The sequence below is a fragment of the Engystomops pustulosus genome, chromosome 10 (genome assembly GCF_040894005.1).
Source record: "Engystomops pustulosus chromosome 10, aEngPut4.maternal, whole genome shotgun sequence".
Taxonomy (NCBI): Eukaryota; Metazoa; Chordata; class Amphibia; order Anura; family Leptodactylidae; genus Engystomops; species Engystomops pustulosus.
In genome coordinates this window covers 11,216,560-11,238,314 of record NC_092420.1, presented here as the reverse complement: position 1 = coordinate 11,238,314, position 21,755 = coordinate 11,216,560, and the positions used below count along the sequence as shown (strand labels likewise).

At 44.1% G+C, this 21,755-nt stretch overlaps 1 protein-coding gene across 1 annotated transcript in view; it reads right to left on the bottom strand.

The window, feature by feature from the left end:
* KLHDC8B (kelch domain containing 8B) overlaps positions 1-21,626 on the bottom strand; it is an 86,698-nt gene extending 65,072 nt beyond the window's left edge. The window contains exon 1 of the mRNA XM_072127218.1: positions 21,340-21,626. The gene's annotated coding sequence lies outside the window, so the exon portion shown is untranslated. The remainder of the gene's footprint in view (positions 1-21,339) is intronic.
* Positions 21,627-21,755: the final 129 nt, after the last annotated feature.

Here is a 21,755-nt window from a genome sequence, read left to right as displayed (position 1 = left end):
TGCAGCCAGTGCTATGTATTTTCCTGGAGATATGTGTAATCAGACCTTTATGTATGTTGTTAGTAGCAGCAGGACTGTGATATATGGATTTATATTCCAGGACTGTAGCTTTGCCAATTGCAATGGGGGTAGGTCCTCACACTGCTGTGCTCTGTACTTTCTGTATTCAACTGCTCTGTAACCCCTCTCATTTTAGTGACAACTGTAGTATTTAACCTGACGACTACTACAGCTTTGATCCAGAGGGAAGGGAATGAGCAACCATTCACTGCAGAGAGCTAATAGCACAGCAGTGTGAGGACACCCCCCCAATCCTAGTATATAAACCCATATGTCACAGTCCTGCTGCTACTAACAACATACCCAAAGATCTGATGACACATCTCTTCAGGGACAATACTGACACTAGGTGAAGTCTATATGGTCACACCTGCCGGGTACATTCCCTTTAAGATGCCCGGGCACATTACATTTGTGCCAAACCTGCTGATTTTGTGAGGACCTGCTAACCATCTATTGGATAAGGAGGTTCATGACCTTATGCACTGTCCCTTTAACTGTTTTTGGAGTGACACAGACCCTAAAAGACCACCCAAATGTAGAGAGAACCTAATAGAGACAACCCGGGTATAAGAATTCCAAGAGCAGGACGTGGGATATTAACAGAGTCTGCTAAAGTAAATGAGGATGTGCTGCAATACCGTGTACAACCTGTAGACAAAAGTGGCGCTGTTTTTGAAAAAATTGCAGCTTTGTTTAGTTAATCTTGGACAATCCCTACAAGGAATGGGGTAGATAGGGTCCATACAGAATGGAGACTTGCGGAGAGGAACAGTATGATTGTTAGGGGGTCTCGCAATGGGAGGGGGGCACATAATATGATCACTCCTAACTGACTACGTGGGGGTTACCGAATTAAGAGGACCCCTTTAAAAAAGCAAACATTGCTATAACCTGCATAAATATCTGCCCCCCGAGGCCCCCAGCAGCAGTGCCCCGCGCTCCGGTCCCACCAGCTCCGGGGACGGGATCCCTTCCCATATTAGTTTTACACTAAGTTGTTGTGGCGCTGCATTATTCAGGTGACACAAATGTCTCCGCTTCCCAGACGCTGGTGTTTTACTGAATTATTCAGCAGCCGCCACACTCCTTGTACAGCCACGTCTTATGATCTACCTGCCCGCGACACTCACAGGTGCACAGTATGGAGGATGAAGGTCCACGCAGGGACCACGTCTGAGGGGTCAAGTCACAGGTAAGTGGCCCCAAAAGGGGAAATGTACAGCAATTATAAGACTCTAGAACTTACTGCAGAATTACTTACAGAGAAGTCCTGATCTGCTGAACGTACAAGGGCTTAAAGGGGAGCTCCATGTTCTATAGATCTGCCAGATGTTGTAATTGTGGTGACCATTTATATTCTGCAGATGATGGATCTAATTTCACTGTAAATCTTATCACGATTTGTGTTATTATCAGATCAATATACATCACACCATAATACAGACTAATAATGAGAAGAGCGAATCCGACCACATCCACCTGTCCACAAGCCGAGGGAATATACAGTACACATTAGGATATGTCTATAATAGGAAATATATGATGGACCAAAAGGAAGGGGGAAAACTATATAACTACTATAATACCGCCCCTATGTACAGGAATATAACTACTATAATACTGCCCCCTATGTACAGGAATATAACTACTATAATACTGCCCCCTATGTACAGGAATATAACTACTATAATACTGCCCCCTATGTACAAGAATATAACTACTATAATACTGCCCCCTATGTACAAGAATATAACTACTATAATACTGCCCCCTATGTACAGGAATATAACTACTATAATACTGGCCCCTATGTACAAGAATATAACTACTATAATACTGCCCCCTATGTACAGGAATATAACCACTATAATACCGCCCCCTATGTACAGGAATATAACTACTATAATACTGCCCCCTATGTACAGGAATATAACTACTATAATACTGCCCCCTATGTACAAGAATATAACTACTATAATACTGCCCCCTATGTACAAGAATATAACTACTATAATACTACCCCCTATGTACAAGAATATAACTACTATAATACTGCCCCCTATGTACAGGAATATAACTACTATAATACTGCCCCCTATGTACAGGAATACAACTACTATAATACTGCCCCCTATGTACAAGAATATAACTACTATAATACTGCCCCCTATGTACAGGAATATAACTACTATAATACTGCCCCCTATGTACAGAAATATAACTACTATAATACTGCCCCCTATGTACAAGAATATAACTACTATAATACTGCCCCCTATGTACAAGAATATAACTACTACAATACTGCCCCCTATGTACAAGAATATAACTACTATAATACTGCCCCCTATGTACAGGAATATAACTACTATAATACTGCCCCCTATGTACAGGAATATAACTACTATCATACTGCCCCCTATGTACAGGAATATAACTACTATCATACTGCCCCCTATGTACAAGAATATAACTACTATAATACTGCCCCTATGTACAAGAATATAACTACTATAATACTGCCCCCTATGTACAGGAATATAACTACTATAATACTGCCCCCTATGTACAAGAATATAACTACTACAATACTGCCCCCTATGTACAGGAATATAACTACTATAATACTGCCCCCTATGTACAAGAATATAACTACTATAATACTGCCCCCTATGTACAAGAATATAACTACTATAATACTGCCCCCTATGTACAAGAATATAACTACTATAATACTGCCCCCTATGTACAGGAATATAACTACTATCATACTGCCCCCTATGTACAAGAATATAACTACTATAATACTGCCCCTATGTACAAGAATATAACTACTATAATACTGCCCCCTATGTACAGGAATATTACTACTATAATACTGCCCCCTATGTACAAGAATATAACTACTATAATACTGCCCCCTATGTACAGGAATATAACTACTATAATACTGCCCCCTATGTACAAGAATATAACTACTATAATACTGCCCCCTATGTACAAGAATATAACTACTATAATACTGCCCCCTATGTACAAGAATATAACTACTATAATACTGCCCCCTATGTACAGGAATATAACTACTATCATACTGCCCCCTATGTACAAGAATATAACTACTATAATACTGCCCCTATGTACAAGAATATAACTACTATAATACTGCCCCCTATGTACAGGAATATAACTACTATAATACTGCCCCCTATGTACAAGAATATAACTACTATAATACTGCCCCCTATGTACAGGAATATAACTACTATAATACTGCCCCCTATGTACAAGAATATAACTACTATAATACTGCCCCCTATGTACAAGAATATAACTACTATAATACTGCCCCCTATGTACAAGAATATAACTACTATAATACTGCCCCCTATGTACAAGAATATAACTACTATAATACTGCCCCCTATGTACAAGAATATAACTACTATAATACTGCCCCCTATGTACAGGAATATAACTACTATAATACTGCCCCTATGTACAAGAATATAACTACTATAATACTGCCCCCTATGTACAAGAATATAACTACTATAATACTGCCCCCTATGTACAGGAATATAACTACTATAATACTACCCCCTATGTACAGGAATATAACTACTATAATACTGCCCCCTATGTACAGGAATATAACTACTATAATACTGCCCCCTACGTACAAGTATATAACTACTATAATACAGCCCCTATGTACAGGAATATAACTACTATAATACTGCCCCCTATGTACAGGAATATAACTACTATAATACTGCCCCCTACGTACAAGTATATAACTACTATAATACTGCCCCCTATGTACAAGAATATAACTACTATAATACTGCCCCCTATGTACAGGAATATAACTACTATAATACTACCCCCTATGTACAGGAATATAACTACTATAATACTGCCCCCTATGTACAGGAATATAACTACTATAATACTGCCCCCTATGTACAGGAATATAACTACTATAATACTGCCCCCTATGTACAAGTATATAACTACTATAATACTGCCCCCTATGTATAGGAACAATAAGCTGTAGAATATAATTTCTGATGCTGTAACTAAACTTATATAACACTTCCCTATGTTGCGGTGGGGCTGGGCTCTGGTTGCTGTATCAGTCAGAGGCTGCAGCTGGAGCTGTGTTTTTGTTACAGTGTTGAAGGATAGCAGGCTTCTGCCGGTGATGAAGCACCTATATAAATCATAGATAATTGGCCGTTGTAAGGATTTTCCATGTCATTTGTCTCGAGCAAGTCCAAATTAGGAGCTCTAACAGCTTAAAAGCCGGAGATCTATTATTTACAAGAGCAGTCCATAAAAAATAGATGAGGAATTAGAGCTGGCGGAGCCCCCCTCCGGCCCAGGCTTTCAGTAAACAGCTGGGGAGGTGGGGGGTCCTTATACAGATGCTCAGCGCTGCGGCAAAGAGGCGAATTTATCGGAATAGATCGCATTAATGTCATTCCAGATTTTATGGAAACAATCACCTGCTGAGAATTATTAGAGAACGAACGATAATGAAAAAATATCTCTGATATTAGTCAGTTTTACTACGTCAATACGTAGCCCCAGCGGATATATCCGAATATACAGGGATGGGGGACGGCGGGAGGTCTCATCACCTTTATATGTTCTATCCATTACATTAATAGATAGTGAGGAGAGAACATAGAGGACTGTGCACATTACTGATCCTGTATTATACCGCAGAGCTGCACTCACTATTCTGCTGCTGGTGCAGTCACTGTGTACATACATGACATTACTTATCCTGTACTGATCCTGAGTTACATCCTGTATTATACTACAGAGCTGCACTCACTATTCTGCTGCTGGTGCAGTCACTGTGTACATACATGACATTACTTATCCTGTACTGATCCTGAGTTACATCCTGTATTATACCGCAGAGCTGCACTCACTATTCTGCTGCTGGTGCAGTCACTGTGTACATACATGACATTACTTATCCTGTACTGATCCTGAGTTACATCCTGTATTATACTACAGAGCTGCACTCACTATTCTGCTGGTGCAGTCACTGTGTACATACATGACATTACTTATCCTGTACTGATCCTGAGTTACATCCTGTATTATACCCCAGAGCTGTACTCACTATTCTGCTGCTGGTGCAGTCACTGTGTACATACATGACATTACTTATCCTGTACTGATCCTGAGTTACATCCTGTATTATACTCCAGAGCTGCACTCACTATTCTGCTGCTGGTGCAGTTACAGTGTACATACATGACATTACTTATCCTGTACTGATCCTGAGTTACATCCTGTATTATACTCCAGAGCTGCACTCACTATTCTGCTGCTGGTGCAGTCACTGTGTACATACATGACATTACTTATCCTGTACTGATCCTGAGTTACATCCTATATTATACTCCAGAGCTGCACTCACTATTCTGCTGCTGGTGCAATCACTGTGTACATACATGACATTACTTATCCTGTACTGATCCTGAGTTACATCCTGTGTTATACTCCAGAGCTGCACTCACTATTCACTTTTCAGTATACCAATACTTGAGCACTGCATGGGCAATGTATGGCAGAATTATTTGTGTACTGTGGGCATTGTGTAGTGATATTAACTGGGTCCTGAAAGGCAGAATTATGTGATTATTGTACTGGAGCCTTATGAGAATGGCAGTATTATTTGTCAGTATAATTTGGGTGCTCAATAGTTCCACACCAGGTTATGTATGGTGGTAAAATTCGGCAACTAAACTGTAGTATTGTCAGTATTATCTGGGCATTGTGTGGCAATATTATTATAGCAATATTGTATGGGCACTACATGGCAGTATAATTTTGCAGTGATTACATACATATAAACTTTTCTAAATGGGTCTGACCGCTAATGAAGAAACCTATGGGAAAGTTGCTTGTAGTTTTACTGTAGTGTACTGGACTTCCACAAAATGCATTAAAAAATTTTTCCAAAAAACTCACATTTTTATCGAAAATACATCACACAGCCGCCAAATGATTCCTCGGCTAAGATCAATGCATCGCTCCGAGCCATCCCGTACAGCAATCTGTTGCCTAGAGCGCATCTACAGAGACGCGGGTAGACATGAAGGTCCTCTGCCACCGGCCGTCGCCTTAATTCCCTGCGGCGGTTTAATCACAGGGTTTGAGTTGCAGCTTGATGGGAGCGGTGACCCTCAGGCGGCGCGCTCTGCCTGGCAGAGACCCCTAGAGGGGCGGCAGCACCACACACACACAGGGTGCGTCTCCTACTGACGTTACTTAAACAACAGTGACGTCTCACGGGAAGAAAATTGCTACAATTATCCCTGCGGGCCCCGGGCGTACACGCGCTGCTTCTATCACGTCCTATCTGACGCCTCGTCATACATCTACACCGTGATAACGGAGCGCAGAGAGTCCAAAGAATCATCTGTCCAAAGAGACTATTGTAAGAAAATAGTCTGAAATTATAAAAAATTAGAAAAAAAAAAAAAACCACAGCATTCCACTATGTGAGCATTGTATAGCAGCATTATCTAGGGATCGGAGTGTCAGTATTGTGTGGCAACATTTTAATAATACTACTGAATAGCAGCATTGGGTGAGCATTGGATAGCCGTATTATTTGGTTACGAAGCTGCAGTATCATGCCGGCACTGTATAGATGCATTACATAGGCACAGCGTGGCAGTATCTCTGTATACAGGATGGCAGAACTTGATGAGCATTGTATAGCAGTATCATTTGGGTACTGGATGGCAGCACTGCGTAGAGTTATTTAGGTACTGAATGACGGTATTGTGTGGGAACTGTATGATGGCTTCATATGGGGCACTTTATGGCAATATTGATTGGCTACATGTTGGCAGTATTGGACAAGCGGTATAGCGGTATTATTTAGCTACTGAGCAGCAAGGTTGTGTCAGCACTGTATGGAGAAAGGATATGGCAATATTTTTGATTACTGGATGGCAGTGTTTGATGAGAACAGTATGGGAGTATTATTTGGGAGTATTATGTGGGGGTATTTGGATGCTGAATGGAAGTACTGTGTGAGATTTTTGTGAATTATATAGGCACTGTATAGCAGCATTATTTTGGAATTGTGTGGCAATAACTTTAGTTTACTGAATAGCAGTGTAGTGCGAGCTTTGCATAGCGGTATTTGGGGACTCAAAAGAGCTATTGAGTAAGGATTGTACCACGGTACTATTTAGGTACTGAGCAGCAGTATCACACTGGCACTATATGGTGGTATTTTTAGATACTGGATGGTAGAATTTGGTGAGAACTGTATAGGTTTATTATTTGGATACAAACTGAAAGAACTTAGGCACTGTGTGACTGCATTATATAAACACTCTGGGTCACATTTACTTACCAGGCCCCTCGGAGTTCCCGAAAATGCATTGTCTGTCCGGAATGCTCATCTGCCGCAATTCACTTAGATTGTGCACTTGATTTCCTGCATGTGTCGCTCCCTGCTCAGGTCCGCAGGAGTTCACCTTCTTCCTCTCGGTGCATGTTAGTGCTTGGCTTGCGACACTGATCGTCCAACGGCCCGGCCCCCGATTTGTATCGCATGAAAGCCGTCGTGATTGCGCCAAAAAACCCTTTTAAATCCCTGTCCCAGCGGCACAAATCACCGGGATGTCTGACGAAAGTGCGGTCCGTGGGGCCCTAAGTAAATGAGCTCCTGTATGGGAGTATTATTATTCGGAATTTTAAGACAGTGGGGCTCATTTACTAAGGGTCCGTTGGACACATCTTTGTTGGGTTTCCCGGCGAATTCTGTTTTGCGCCGAATCGCTTCGGGATTTTGGCGCACGCAACCGGATTTTGGTGCATCGACGCCAGCTTGCACGTGACAGAAGTCGCGGGGGGGCGAGGGGGGCGTTCCGTCGGACAACCCAACGGATTCAGACAAACCGCAGAATTTGAAAAAGGACTTGTGTCGCAAGGTCAAGCACTTACATGCACCAGGAAGAAGCAGGTGAACTCCGGCGGACCTCGGGGCAGAAGCGACGGATGCAGGAACTCGGGCGCACGATCTTAGTGAATCGCGGCAGACCCGAATCCTCGTCAGACAACACACCGAGGGATCGCGACGGGACGGGTAAGTAAATGTGCCCCAGTATTATTTGTTTACTGGATGGCAGTACTGTGTGAGTATTGTATAGGAGTATTATATAGGGAACAGATTTGCAGAAATGTGCATTATAAGGGTATTATATAAACATTGAGCAGCAGTATTGTGTAGGTACTCTATAGCAGTATTATTTGGAATTGTATGGAAGAATTATTTAGCTACTGGATAGGAGGGCAGTATTATTTATGTACTGACCAGCCATATTGCGCTGACACAGTATGGAGGCATTACACAGGTTCTGTATAGCAGTATTATTTGGATACTAGATGATAGGATTGTGTGAGCGTTGTATGGAGGGATTATTTAGGTACTGAGGAGCAGCATATTGCGGGTACAGTATGGAGGCATTACACAGACACTGTATAGCAGTATTATTTGGGTACTGGATGATAGGATTGTGTGAGCGTTGTAATGGAGGGATTATTTAGGTAGTGAGGAGCAGTAGTATATTTTGCGGGCACAGTATGGAGGCATTACACAGACACTGTATAGCAGTATTATTTGGGTACTGGATGATAGGATTGTGTGAGCGTTGTATGGAGGGATTATTTAGGTACTGAGGAGCAGCATATTGCGGGTACAGTATGGAGGCATTACACATACACTGTATAGCAGTATTATTTGGGTACTGGATGATAGGATTGTGTGAGCGTTGTATGGAGGGATTATTTAGGTACTGAGGAGCAGCCATATAGCGCTGGCACAGTATGGAGGCATTACACAGACACTGTATAGCAGTATTATTTGGGTACTGGATGATAGGATTGTGTGAGCGTTGTATGGAGGGATTATTTAGGTACTGAGGAGCAGCATATTGTGGGCACAGTATGGAGGCATTACACAGGCTCTGTATAGCAGTATTATTTGGGTACTGGATGATAGGATTGTGTGAGCATTGTATGGAGGGATTATTTAGTTACTGAGGAGCAGTAGTATATTTTGCGGGCACAGTATGGAGGCATTACACATACACTGTATAGCAGTATTATTTGGATACTAGATGATAGGATTGTGTGAGCATTGTATGGAGGGATTATTTAGTTACTGAGGAGCAGCATAGTGTGGGCACAGTATGGAGGCATTACACAGACACTGTATAGCAGTATTATTTGGGTACTAGATGATAGGATTGTGTGAGCGTTGTATGGAGGGATTATTTAGTTACTGAGGAGCAGCATAGTGTGGGCACAGTATGGAGGCATTACACAGACACTGTATAGCAGTATTATTTGGGTACTAGATGATAGGATTGTGTGAGCATTGTATGGAGGGATTATTTAGTTACTGAGGAGCAGTAGTATATTTTGCGGGCACACTATGGAGGAATTACATTATGACAATATTATTCTCAAGAAGGGTGACGTCTCTCGGAAAGAAAATTGCTACAATTATCTCCACCGCTTCTTCCGCTACGACGTCCTGTCTGACGCCTCATATAATATCCGGAATAACAGAGCGCGCAGAATCTAAAGGATCTCTGCTCCCCAGTATCTTCTCTGAAGTTATTAAAAAAAACAAACGGAAAAAATATTCTCCATTTGAAGAATAGAACCGCAAAAATTTCTCTTAATGTAGTGATGGCGCGGTGCGCGTCTGCTGGCGGTGGATCAGGCGGGCGCCGGATGAGATAATCAATTAAGGCCGAGTAAAACCTGCACCGCCTGCTTTTACTAGTAAAGAGGATTAGCCGCAGCCTCAGGAGGATTTAAGGTTTGATGCTTCGGATGTGTTTGCTGTCATCGCAATCCACCGGCTCCACGGAAGGGTCTGCGCTCAGATAGGAGCGCGCTACATTTCTAGAAGATTGGAGTATTATAAAAGGGGAGAGAATTGGTTCTCTAGTCACACCCAAAGCTGCAGCAGAACATGGAGTATCACAGCTCATATATAGTATGTCTTTAGGAGTCACTGGGGCACCAGTACCAGGGTGGGCGCTGTGTAAGTGTGAAGCTTTGTACTGCGGGCACGGCTGGAGGAGACTGCTTGGCGCTGGAAGTTCTCAGACACACATTAAAGTGTCATGAAGCACCGCAGCGCCAGGCAGTAACCCGAGCGCAACGCTCTGCCCGGCTCTAATGGAGACCGGATTACACAGGCCAAGATCTTCTCCTCGAGGACCCTATACTGTTACCCTAAGTGTTTAAAACTTGGTCATCTGGAACCTCTGTGCACGTGTCCTTGTATCCTGTATCTGAAGATATGAGATAGATAGATAGATAGATAGATAGATAGATAGATAGATAGATAGATAGATATGAGATAGATATGAGGTAGATATGAGATAGATAGATAGATAAAGAAAGTCCACAGCAGCACAGTGCCATAAAGAGACCCCTAAGAAGGGGGGGGGGGTGCAGAGACTCACCAGTCCTGGTAAAAAGACTTGCATGTCTTGCATGTGCTGCTGTGGACTTTCTTTATCTATTTTTTGGATATTGTAGATAGATAGATAGATAGATAGATAGATAGATATGAGATAGATAGATGGATAGATAGGAGATAGATAGATATGAGATAGATAGATGGATAGATAGGAGATAGATAGATATGAGATAGATAGATAGATAGGAGATAGATAGATAGGAGATAGATATGAGATAGATAGATATGAGATAGATAGATAGATAGGAGATAGATAGATAGATAGATAGGAGATAGATAGATAGATAGATATGAGATAGATAGATAGATAGATATGAGATAGATAGATAGATAGATATGAGATAGATAGATAGATAGATATGAGATAGATAGATAGATATGAGATAGATAGATATGAGATAGATAGATAGATATGAGATAGATAGATATGAGATAGATAGATATGAGATAGATAGATATGAGATAGATAGATATGAGATAGATAGATATGAGATAGATAGATATGAGATAGATAGATATGAGATAGATAGATATGAGATAGATAGATATGAGATAGATAGATATGAGATAGATAGATATGAGATAGATAGATAGATAGATAGATAGAAAGATATGAGATGGATAGATATGAGATAGATAGATATGAGATAGATAGATATGAGATAGATAGATATGAGATAGATAGATATGAGATAGATAGATATGAGATAGATAGATAGATAGATCTTCTGGGGGTAGTGGACCCCCTGGACCACTGTGGACGATGACACAAGCCAACACCTGGGACCGGAGTCTAAGTTGCATCCTGTCTTCACCAGAGCCAATCACAGCAGGATGGTCTTGCTGCAGTGTGATGCCACCAGGTCTTTCCACAGGGGTGACTTACCCGCGGTGGCAGCCAAGGTCGATGTACAGAATCACTAGGCAGTATTTTGGTCAGGAACAGGCAGATGGTCAAGGCAGGCGGCAATGGTGCGAGGTCGGGGGCGGAGCAGGAGGTCAGGGCTGGCAGCAGGGATAAATACAAATTAACAATGCCAAAGTATTTTAAGAATATTTTGACTATTTATTTGTTTTTATTTATTCTTATGTAAAGCGATGTGATGTTTATATTTCCCATCGCAATTAATAAAGTATCTTATCTTATATGGGAATGTAGGAGATGGGGCGACATAGGGGGTGGGTGGTTCTAGGTGTCCATTGTATCAAATATCTCTCAGTCTGTCTCTCTATCTCATATCTACCTATCCGTCTGTCTACCAATCTCCAAACTACCGGTATCTATTTCATGTCTAACTGTCTCCGTGTTTGTGTGGGTTTCCACCGGTTTCCTCCCACACTCCAAAACATACTGGTAGGTGATTAGATTGTGAGCCCCATTGGGGACAGGGACTGATTTAGCAAACTCTGTGCAGCGCTACATAAATAAAGAATTATTATTATTATTATCTATAAAAAAAGCAGCTGGAGAAGGGCAGAGAAGCAGAATATGGAATAAAACTGCACCAGGTTTTTTTTTCCCATCTATTTTGGCGCGCTGCTTGTTATTTCTTCATTTATAACTCGGAGGGACTTTTTGCCAAGTTCCATGAGTGCGTGCGCCCAGACATATTTGTCATCCTTGTTGTTCTGGTTAAAGAGCTATTCCCATTTCAGCAAATAAATGTTATTGTTTGTATTATAAAAAATTATACAATTTTGCAATACACATTCTGTATCCATTCCTCACGGTTTTCTAGATCTCTGCTTGCTGTCCTTCTATAGGAAGCTTCTATGTTACTTCCAGTGGATAGAAATCTGACCATGATCACATAGGTGCATATCTATAACGAGCCGTGCACCTGTGTGATATAACGAGCCGTGCACCTGTGTGATATAACGAGCCGTGCACCTGTGATATATAACGAGCCGTGCACCTGTGATATATAACGAGCCGTGCACCTGTGATATATAACGAGCCGTGCACCTGTGTGATATAACGAGCCGTGCACCTGTGTGATATAACGAGCCGTGCACCTGTGTGATATAACGAGCCGTGCACCTGTGTGATATAACGAGCCGTGCACCTGTGTGACCAGGGTCAGATTTCTGTCCACTGCTAGTAAACATACAGAGTGCGTTCACACGTGGCGTTTTGGATGCATCAGAACGCATGCGTTTTTAAATGTTACAATGTGTTTGGCTACTCTGGAAGCGTTTTTCTTCATTGCTGTAAGTGTAAGCAGCCGTGTAAACACATTCAGGGGGTTTCTCACTAGGGGTCTCAAGTGCTGGATAATGGTAATGCAGCGGATGCTCTCTGCCTGAGGAGCAATGTTCAGAATGTTGACCAATGAGATGTAACATGTGTAACGCCAGGAGAGAGCTGGTTGGATAACGAGGATAAAGGAGTTTATAAAATCCCTTGTTGCCTGAAAATTTTGAGAGCCGAACAGTTCCCTGAGAAGCACAAGTGTCTGTGGCACCCTGCCCTGACACCCTTGGTCTGTGAGGGACCACCAGGCCCAAGCAGACCTCCACCCTTAGGAGTCTACCTCACCAGGCCGTGCACCAAGATCCAACCAGCCATCTCCATCCAGCTCAAGTTACTGCTGTTGCCAATAAGTTCCAATAATGGACTGTAAGTTGAATGTTTACCAACGTTTCCTCTAATTGATCCCTATGCCAGGCTGTTACCACCAAGGGCGCCCCACCCTCCATCACCAGGGATCCTTATCTACACCAGGGAAAAAAACGACACCTCCAGCCTCTCCCTCTATTTTCTTGTACATTCTACTTACTGGAGACCTTCCAGGCTCCGATCCCTGGTACCAAGCACCGTGACCACCGAAGAGCACTAAGCCACGCTCAGCCAACCACTCAGGTATTCAGGGCCCCGACTCTCCTGGTGGGGGATGTTACATGAGCACAGGTGGTGTCTTACACATTAGCTAAGTCCTGAGTGGGTGGTCGTGGTCCTTGATCTCCTGGTGCACAGAGGATAGCGCAGCCCAGACCCGAGATCTTCTCTTTACCTACATCCTGGAAACTCTGGCGGAGAATTATGTTAATACAAAGGAAGAGAGAATCCACTTAATAAGATGTTCATCCAGCTGGAACACTACGGCAGAACTGTCAGAACCGCCGCCAAGAAGCGCAGAATGACTTCTCGTAAAGCGAGGAAGGAGCTGGGGCTGCGGCTTATCTGTGCACCACGGTCCTGGGGATTAGTGTCCCCTCCACCCCCAACGCTGCCGGAGTATGTGGCCCCTGCGCGGTGGTATCACAGGGGCCCAAAACTGACCTCATCCTTTACGTGACAACCATAGAGCGTACAAACCCATATCACCAAGGGTCTTCGATCCAGAGTTCGAGATGCGCCAAATATATCAAACTGCGTGCGTCCCTGTGACGGACATGGGGCTTATTCACACGATCTCTCACCGTTTCTTGCGTCTATTAGTGAATCTGCCCCAAATCGATTAAAGTAGAAAACAGAATAGACAAAACATCTGGTCCACGGGCCTGGAGGAGAGACGGCACCGCGACAGAAGGCCGCAGGACGCAGCTGCCTCGCTCTGCGCCGATCAGGGCTGATGAGCTAATGATTTGTTAATTGGAGAAATCTCAAAGAAATTAATGATTTGGGAAGTGCACAGAAGATGCCGCCATATGGTGCACATAAGTAATGTCACCCTGCGGTGACATCAATAACACTGATGGACTGGAAATATGGACCCAATGCACAGACATAATACTGCGGCACAGCGCACATAAATAATACTAAACTGTACACTGAGATAACACCGCTATACACTGCACATAACACCGCTATACAGTACAGAGATAACACCGCTATACACTGCACATAACACCGCTATACACTGCACATAACACCGCTATACACTGCACATAACACTGCTGTACTGTACACAGAGATAACACCGCTATACACTGCACATAACACTGCTGTACTGTACACAGAGATAACACCGCTATACACTGCACATAACACCGCTATACACTGCACATAACACTGCTGTACTGTACACAGAGATAACACCGCTATACACTGCACATAACACTGCTGTACTGTACACTGCACATAACACCGCTATACACTGCACATAACACCGCTATACACTGCACATAACACTGCTGTACTGTACACAGAGATAACACCGCTATACACTGCACATAACACTGCTGTACTGTACACAGAGATAACACTGCTATACACTGCACATAACACTGCTGTACTGTACACAGAGATACTACCGCTATACACCGCACATAACACTGCTGTACTGTACATAGAGATACTACCGCTATACACTGCACATAACACTGCTGTACTGTACACAGAGATAACACTGCTATACACTGCACATAACACTGCTGTACTGTACACAGAGATACTACCGCTATACACCGCACATAACACTGCTGTACTGTACACAGAGATAACACCGCTATACACTGCACATAACACTGCTGTACTGTACACAGAGATACTACCGCTATACACCGCACATAACACTGCTGTACTGTACACAGAGATAACACCGCTATACACTGCACATAACACTGCTGTACTGTACACAGAGATAACACCGCTATACACTGCACATAACACTGCTGTACTGTACACAGAAATAACACCGCTATACACTGCACATAACACTGCTGTACTGTACACAGAGATACTACCGCTATACACTGCACATAACACTGCTGTACTGTACACAGAGATAACACCGCTATACACTGCACATAACACTGCTGTACTGCACACAGAGATAACACCGCTATACACTGCACATAACACTGCTGTACTGTACACAGAGATAACACCGCTATACACTGCACATAACACTGCTGTACTGTACACAGAGATAACACCGCTATACACTGCACATAACACTGCTGTACTGTACACAGAGATAACACCGCTATACACTGCACATAACACTGCTGTACTGTACACAGAGATAACACCGCTATACACTGCACATAACACTGCTGTACTGTACACAGAGATAACACCGCTATACACCGCACATAACACTGCTGTACTGTACACAGTGATAACACCACTATACACTGCACATAACACTGCTGTACTGTACACAGAGATACTACCGCTATACACTGCACATAACACTGCTGTACTGTACACAGTGATAACACCACTATACACTGCACATAACACTGCTGTACTGTACACAGAGATAACACCGCTATACACTGCACATAACACTGCTGTACTGTACACAGAGATATCACCGCTATACACTGCACATAACACTGCTGTACTGTACACAGAGATACTACCGCTATACACTGCACATAACACTGCTGTACTGTACACAGAGATAACACCGCTATACACTGCACATAACACTGCTGTACTGTACACAGAGATATCACCGCTATACACTGCACATAACACTGCTGTACTGTACACAGAGATAACACCGCTATACACTGCACATAACACTGCTGTACTGTACACAGAGATAACACCGCTATACACTGCACATAACACTGCTGTACTGTACACAGAGATACTACCGCTATACACTGCACATAACACTGCTGTACTGTACACAGAGATAACACCGCTATACACTGCACATAACACTGCTGTACTGTACACAGAGATACTACCGCTATACACTGCACATAACACTGCTGTACTGTACACAGAGATAACACCGCCATACACTGCACATAACACTGCTGTACTGTACACAGAGATACTACCGCTATACACTGCACATAACACTGCTGTACTGTACACAGAGATAACACCGCTATACACTGCACATAACACTGCTGTACTGTACACAGCGATACTACCGCTATACACTGCACATAACACTGCTGTACTGTACACAGAGATAACACCGCTATACACTGCACATAACACTGCTGTACTGTACACAGAGATAACACCGCTACACACTGCACATAACACTGCTGTACTGTACACAGAGATAACACCGCTATACACTGCACATAACACTGCTGTACTGTACACAGAGATAACACCGCTATACACTGCACATAACACTGCTGTACTGTACACAGAGATAACACCGCTATACACCGCACATAACACTGCTGTACTGTACACAGAGATAACACCGCTATACACTGCACATAACACTGCTGTACTGTACACAGAGATAACACCGCTATACACCGCACATAACACTGCTGTACTGTACACAGATATAACACCGCTATACACCGCACATAACACTGCTGTACTGTACACAGAGATAACACCACTATACACTGCACATAACACTGCTGTTCTGTACACAGAGATAACACTGCTATACACTGCACATAACACTGCTGTACTGTACACAGAGATAACACCGCTATACACCGCACATAACACTGCTGTACTGTACACAGAGATAACACCGCTATACACCGCACATAACACTGCTGTACTGTACACAGAGATAACACCGCTATACACTGCACATAACACTGCTGTACTATACACAGAGATAACACCGCTATACACTGCACATAACACTGCTGTACTGTACACAGAGATACTACCGCTATACACTGCACATAACACTGCTGTACTGTACACAGAGATAACACTGCTATACACTGCACATAACACTGCTGTACTGCACACAGAGATAACACTGCTATACACTGCACATAACACTGCTTTTCTGTACACAGAGATGCTGTACTATCCCTTTAAGACTAAAAGTCTCCTCTCTCGGAGTCTCAGCACAAGCAGTTCCCGGTTTATTTCTCATCATGAATCTTCTCATTGATGCGATTTCTGTCGCTTTCATTAAAAGATAAAAGTCTTGTTGTTGTTGTTTTCTTTTAATTTGCAGCGCCAGAAAGCGTTACTGCACTACAAAGACATCTCTAATCTGTCCCCACTCATCTTCCAGGAATCGTCTTATAATTCCTGTCCTGTTCTCGTGACTGAACTAGCTGTGACATTGAGGCCAATGAATTCACCTGCAGCTGCTGGTGATTGGCTGGCACTGCCGGGCACTAGCTATATGCCAGCTCGTTCCATCTGTCTGTGTAGGTACCAATGCACACTGCGAGACGCCAGACTCTGGGGTCGTCTGGTGTGGTAGCCAGCGGCTTCCAAGCTGCACCTCTTTGAGGCCTGTGAACCGCTCCCCAATAAGCGGTGCCAGATGTGAAGAACAATGATGCATGAGCCAGGAGAGTCAATCATCAGGCTACTGTGCCAAAAATAATTGCAATAGTTGCAATAGAAAATCTCCTACCGTTTTGTGTATACAGCTCCTATGCAGACCAATGTGTCCTCAGGGCCATAAAGTCCAGGGGTTGCATTTGCAGCCTTGGAGGGTGTCTTATCCACTAATGAAGAAATGAGAACTATAAACTAATTGACAGCCTGAACTAGGACCCAGCAATTTAATGACTATGTCCCTATGTGCCTCCATGGTAACAGACTACAAACAAACCTTGTGCGTAGTCTGAATCTGCTGACTTGCAGCCCGATTCTGCTGACTTGCAGCCCGATTCTGCTGACTTGTTGCCAGATTCTGCTGGCTTGTTGCCAGATTCTGCTGACTTGTTGCCAGATTCTGCTGACTGGTTGCCAGATTCTGCTGACTGGTTGCCAGATTCTGCTGACAGGTTGCCAGATTCTGCTGACAGGTTGCCAGATTCTGCTGACTGGTTGCCAGATTCTGCTGACTGGTTGCCAGATTCTGCTGACTGGTTGCCAGATTCTGCTGACTTGTTGCCAGATTCTGCTGACTGGTTGCCTGATTCTGCTGACTGGTTGCCTGATTCTGCTGACTGATGTTTCTTAGCGACGGCTTATCTCACTCTCACCACTGCATATATAGTCAGAGGGTGTATGTGTATGGGGGAGTCGGTCAGCTGAGCGTGAGGATGTCATGTTACATTGGAATCTGGCAGCGTATATGTTATATATTTCTATAGGGGGCGACTGCTCACACGGAGGAGAATGAATGATACACGACTACGACCCTGCAGGAGGAGATATAGTGAACACAGCTCCGACATCACTCCCCATAGATAATGTACAGAGACCAAATATCAGAGACAGAGAGATGGATAATAAGATAGATTGTTGTCTCCATGTAGACTGCAGCCAGTGTTATGTATTGTCCCTGGAGAGATGTATAATCAGACCTTTGTGTATGTTGTTAGTAGCAGCAGGACTGTGATGAGATATATATATACAAAATAGATCTTCTCTCTGCTCTTAATGCCTCAGTGTGTAAAATAGTAAAGTATATTATGGGCAAGCGCTTCAATGCCAGTCTCAGCGTGCCAGTCCCAAATGTGCCAGCTACAATGCTCGATACTGTGTCACCTGTTAAACCGTGCCCCCATTAAGTGGCAGCCACAATCATGGTGCCCTATTACAACGCCAGCCGTATCAAATCCATAAGGTGCCAGGCTTGACATGTGCCACCACTATGCCCTGTATAGTGCCAGTCTTATACTTCTTCATATTGGACCAGGCACAAAGCTGTATGCAGTGCCATTATCAATGTTCCACAAATTTTGGAAGCCGCCATGCCCTAGGAGGTGCCAGTCCCAAGGTCATCACCCTGCACCTATATAATACCAACCGCAATCAGTAACCCAAAACAATAAATGATGGTTGTAACCCTCAACGCCAGTCTCATTAACCCCAACGTGATGCCCACCTCAATTTCCCTATAGATTATCCCATATAGATTTGCCCTATAGATTATAGCTGGTACTACAAGTACCAGCATTCCCAGACCGGGCTCTGTCATGTTACATAAGCTCTAGGTAGGTCTCTTGTGACGCTGCAGAAGTCGTAGTACTACAAGTATCAGCATTCTCTGCAAGATTCCATTCTACAGCGTAATCAATGAGGCCTGTAGATCGCAGAGGAACTACAAGTACCAGCATGCCCAGCCAGACTCCATGCAGAGACAGAGGAACTACAAGTACCAGCATGCCCAGCCAGACTCCATGCAGAGACAGAGGAACTACAAGTACCAGCATGCCAAGCCAGACTCCATGCATAGACCGAGGAACTACAAGTACCAGCATGTCAAGCCAGACTCCATGCATAGACCGAGGAACCACAAGCACCAGCATGCCAAGCCAGACTCCATGCAGATGCCGAGGAACTACAAGCACCAGCATGCCAAGCCAGACTCCATACAGAGACAGAGGAACTACAAGTGCCAGCATGCCAGGCCAGACTTCATGCATAGACCGAGGAACTACAAGTACCAGCATGTCAAGCCAGACTCCATGCATAGACCGAGGAACCACAAGCACCAGCAAGCCAAGCCAGACTCCATGCAGAGACCGAGGAACTACAAGCACCAGCATGCCAAGCCAGACTCCATACAGAGACAGAGGAACTACAAGTGCCAGCATGCCAGGCCAGACTTCATGCAGACAGAGGAACTACAAGTACCAGTATGCCAGGCCAGACTCCATGCAGAGACTGATGAACTACAATTACCAGCATGCCAACCCAGACTCCATGCAGAGACCGGGGGACTACAAGTACCAGCATGCCAAGCCAGACTCCATGCAGAGACTCTGCAAAGACAGAGATACTACAAGTACCAGCATACCAAGCCAGAATACATGCACCCAGTAACCTGCAGAGACCGGGGGACTACAAGTACCAGCATGCCAATCTACACTCCATGCACAGACTCTGCAAAGACCGAGGGACTACTAGTATCAGCATGGTGATCCAGAATACATGCACCCTGTGCCCTACAAAGATTGGGGAACTACAAGTATCAGCATGCCAATCCCCTTCAAACTGAGGAACTACAAGTATCAGCATGCCAATCCCCTGCAAACTGAGGAACTACAAGTATCAGCATGCCAATCCCCTGCAAACTGAGGAACTACAAGTATCAGCATGCCAATCCCCTGCAAACTGAGGAACTACAAGTATCAGCATGCCAATCCCCTGCAAACTGAGGAACTACAAGTATCAGCATGCCAATCCCCTGCAAACTGAGGAACTACAAGTATCAGCATGCCAATCCCCTGCAAACTGAGGAACTACAAGTATCAGCATGCCAATCCCCTGCAAACTGAGGAACTACGAGTATCAGCATGCCAATCCCCTGCAAACTGAGGAACTACAAGTATCAGCATGCCAATCCCCTGCAAACTGAGGAACTACGAGTATCAGCATGCCAATCCCCTGCAAACTGAGGAACTACAAGTATCAGCATGCCAATCCAAAATACATGCCCCCTGTGCCTTTCAAACTGAGGAACTGCAAGTGCCAGGATGCCAAGCCAGAATACATGCAAACTATGCCCTGCAAAGAATGAGGAACTACAAATATCAGCATGGCAATTTAGACTCCATGCACCCTGTGCCCTGCAAAAGGATGAGGGACTACAAGTATCAGCATGCTCAGTCTGAAGCCTATTACCTTTGTGGTTTTTCTGGTTACTGTGGGACTACAACCACCAGCATCCCCGGTCCCTGGTTACCCACAAGTCGTATACAGCATGGTACCCTGCCAAATCCGTGCCATCTGTAGGACCCTTCCTCATACAATGTACAGAATGATATACGCTGCCCGGGCTATAGGTGCCCAGAGGTGAACTCTTTGTGTGCTGGGCTCCATCGCTGGGATAATCGGGGGGATATAATGGTTCTCTTCTGCCAGGACCACACATCTGGACGTGGGCAGTGCCCGCAGCTACTAAAGCTCTTACCTTGAGTGGTTCCGGTACCGGCTGTGCCAGGACTTTGGATCTCACTTGGAAATAGGGAAGTTCTTTTCCCTGCTGAGGAGGCAGCGTCCTAGAGGTTGGCAGGAGGGGGCGCTGCGGAGGCTGCGGTGCTGGTCCGGTGGGCAGATTCCAGGGGTACCAGGGGGATGAGCGGCTCCATCCAGCGTGTTGTGCCTCCGCTGCCTCTCACGTTATATCTGAGCCTCTGCCTTCCTCCTCCTCCCCCTCCTCTTCCCCTCTCGCTCGCTCCGACAGGAGGGATCAGGAGCTCCCACCACATGTGCTCACAAATCCCACAATTATGGAGCCACTGCCAGATTTAAAGGGAATGTACACAAAAAACTTTCAAACAAAAAAACCACAGCAAATCTGAGTCTATACATCTGCTCATATCTATC